Source organism: Microcebus murinus, chromosome 8 (genome assembly GCF_040939455.1).
Source record: "Microcebus murinus isolate Inina chromosome 8, M.murinus_Inina_mat1.0, whole genome shotgun sequence".
Taxonomy (NCBI): domain Eukaryota; kingdom Metazoa; phylum Chordata; class Mammalia; order Primates; family Cheirogaleidae; genus Microcebus; species Microcebus murinus.
The window spans coordinates 92,333,139-92,336,937 of NC_134111.1; positions in this window are offsets into that span (position 1 = coordinate 92,333,139).

Below are 3,799 nucleotides of genomic sequence, written 5' to 3' on the forward strand. Positions count from 1 at the left end.
AAAAAGGATGCCTTTTCTTACATAACTGCAATGTATGAATACACATAATATAATAAAACGAACAGTAATTTCTAATTCCATCTAATACTTAGGCCATGATCAAATTTCCCCTCTTTGCTGTAGAAATCATTTTCAAAATTGGTTTGTACATATCAAGATCCAAACAAGGTCCACTAATTGGCTGTGAATAATGTTACCTCTGCCTTAATCCTTAATCTGGAACATTCTCTCCTCACTTTTATTTCTTTATTTCTGGGCTTCTGACTTCTTGAAGAAACTTGGTCAAATGTCCTACAAAATGGACCACATTGTGGATTTCACTGAATGCATATTTAAAAAAAAAAAGCATTGTAGTTGTGATTCTGTGACATTGACCTACTTACACATCTCCAAACCATGAAACCACCATCAATGATAACTATGAGCAAAAATCTGTGATGGGATTATTTTGAAAGACATTGATTTAATGAACAGCAGACTCATTGGCTATAATAAATTTCATTCCCTCTTCTAAGTAAGTGTTATTTGGAATACAAAAGAAATTATGGGGTATTTGGCTTTTTGAAAAACACCTAAAATAGTGCTTTTAAGGAATGTAACCAGGAAAAAGTTATCCATTGTGTACCTTGTAAAGGAACACCATGGTATGAATTAGAAAACAACTATAGGGAAGTCAGCAAAGAATAAAAGCAGTCTTTGAAATTTGAGAGTATGGATGTTTTGACTCTATTGCCATTTATGATACAGAGTTGGATTGCCAGAAAAAAAAAAAAATACAGGCTGCCAGATAAATTTAAATTTCAGATAAATCACAAGAAAGTTTTCTTAACATAAGTATGTCCCATGTGATGTCTGGGACATATACTAAACATTACTCATCATTTATCTGAAATTCAAATGTCACTGGGCATTTTGTGTTTTTATTCGCCAAATCAGGCAACCTGTAGATAAAATCCCTACTATGGCATGATGCGGACGACCTGAGGAGGAAGTATAATACGGGAGAACGAGTATTTTATGAGGACACTGTCACTCCTTTGACCACACTTCTCAAATGTGGGAACAGCCACCCATCTGTGATGCCGGCCAGCTGGTTTCTTGGGAAACCTGCTTTCCTGTTTCTGAACGTAAACTCCCCCAAGCTGAGATTCTGTCGATGACCAACCAAACCCAAGTGGAGTATGAGAATATTTCTGCCCTGCCCTTTCTCTCTGAGAAACAAGAGTCAGAGAGGTCAGAATCCCAAGACATTCTGGAATGAAACTGGGAGCTATGATTCCACTGCTGTTTCCCGATGGCTGTCTCTATAAACACCAGGAACACAGTAAGACTGAACACAGCACAAAATAAAAGACAGGAGATGAAGAAGAAAAGAGTAAAAACTGTGTCCAAAGAGTCTGACCTAAAAAGTCCTCTCAGTGGTCTATAAAACTTAACTCTGAACTTCCTAGCAACCAAGGCAAAGAAGAAAATCCACTGGATTATGGAAATTCTATGACCAGACTAGCAAAAGAAAGCCTTTTAAGTTACGTAGAAGCAAATGGCTTTACCAACCCTTACTTCTGAAGGAAATTTGTTCTGGGATCATACATATTAAGAATGTATAAGAATGTCATAGTAGCAACTGTTTCTTCAAGGCAAAAAACAAAAACAAAACTTCCTTGTATAGAAATTTCAAAACCTTCACTGCCTGTAGGTATTCGAATCTTTTAATGACAGTTTGATATAGTTTATATCCCCTATGCCCTTAAATATGCAAAGATTTTGCATACAACTTCTTCCAAACTTCAGTAAAAGCCAGGGTGAAATGACTCATGGCCAGCAATACTCTCTGTCCTACTGTAGACTTTTCTGTTTCTTTGACTACCCCTTTATAAAGGTGCACCTCAGTTTTGCCCTTGATCTCTTGTTTGATCTCTTGGATTCGGACCTCCAAGGTTTTTTTGTTTTTTTTGAGACAGAGTCTTGCTTTGTTGCCCAGGCTAGAGTGAGTGCCGTGGTGTCAGCCTAGCTCACAGCAACCTCAAACTCCTAGGCTCAAGCAATCCTTCTGCCTCAGCCTCCCGAGTAGCTGGGACTACAGGCATGCACCACCATGCCCGGCTAATTTTCTCTCTATATATTAGTTGGCCAATTAATTTCTTTCTATTTATAATAGAGACGGGGTCTCGCTCTTGCTCAGGCTGGTTTTGAACTCCTGACCTCAAGCAATCTGCCCGCCTCGGCCTCCCAGAGTGCTAGGATTACAGGCGTGAGCCACCGTGCCCGGCCTTGGACCTCCAAGGTTTTGATTTGGCAACCTTGGACTCTACTTCCATGGCCCCTCTTCCCTTGCATCCTCACATATCAGTAGCACAAAAACGTACCGCTTTTCTCTGGCCTTGCTGGCTGCCATGCTCTAGTTATACCTGAGTAAGGGTGGCAGGTTGGCCGCATTAAAAGCCTCATCTGTTCATGCTGCTCTGTCTTCACACCTTTTAGCAGTGCCCTCCCACACTGCCTCTGGGTTGGCTTTGGGACTTGCTTTGGCCAATGGGACAAGAATAAGTTTGATAAAGCAGAAGCTAGAAAAATGTGTGCATATTTCTGCTTGCCCTCTTGCACAATCAGGACCCCTTTCTTGGACTTACATCACTATCTCCACAACATACTTGAACTAGCCTACTGGAGGAATATGCATGACATGTTCAGGCAAACTGAGTCATCAGCCGAAGCTATCCCAGACTAGCCAGCTCCCTAGCTGACCAGCCAGCTGACCAAAGATACACGAGCAAGCCCAGCCCAGATCAGCAGAACCACAGAGCTTACCCATAGACTCAGGAGAAGTAATAAATGGTGGTTGTTTTAAGCCATTACATTTGGCAATAGTTTATTACACAAGCAATAGCTGACTGCACAGTGGGGAAGATGAATCTCCAATTGAAATTAATAGAGGGCCATCTTATTTCTGCACAAACATGAGCTGCATAAACTCTTATAAGTTGGATAAGGACATTTGCTTTCCCAGAAAATATAATCCTGAATCTTCTAACATCCAAATGAGTACTTTCTTAAACCCTGCAAGTCCTACTCCTTTAAGAATGAAAGTCAGTGACGATGGTCATTGGCCTGGAAAATTCTAAGCAAAACCTTACTCTGGCTCCTCCGTCATCAGATATGAGTAAAATTATTTCAAGGCCAATGGAGTTTGCATTTGGGTCAGAAGATTCTGGTATCTCTTAAACAGTCCAGATTGATACCATTACTTTGTGAACCATGAAATTTGTAGCTCCTCTCTGATATTTTTGATCTAGCATTAAAAAGCTGACTTCACTATTTCAATTCAAGCGTGAATACTTCAATGATTACAAAAAGAGAGAGACACTGGAGGGAAAAACCACAGACGAATAAATGCTGTTCGGAAAAGAAGATTAAGCTAGTAAAAACTGTGGAAACGAGAGCAAAGAGTGAGTCTCCGGCTTCCTTGGACAGAGGGATGGACCATCGGGGCCAAGATCAGAGAACCACTCCAGTAAACATATGGCAGTGAATTAAATTGTCTTTTAAATGAAAAAATAAAATACTCCTGGAGTCAATTAGAGCTGGACCAAGTCCTGACTCTTGTAATTGAATATGGGAAATGATTTGGGGCTGCAGTTTATGTTGATGAAGAGACAGAATAAGTGATGCAGGCTCTTTTCCTTAAAATAAAATCTTTTGCATTTAATTCAAGTACGTACAAAAATTTTCTTGACATAGCAGGTCATCCTAAGGCCAGGAAATGATAAAACATGATCTTTTAATACTACATTTTCCCAGT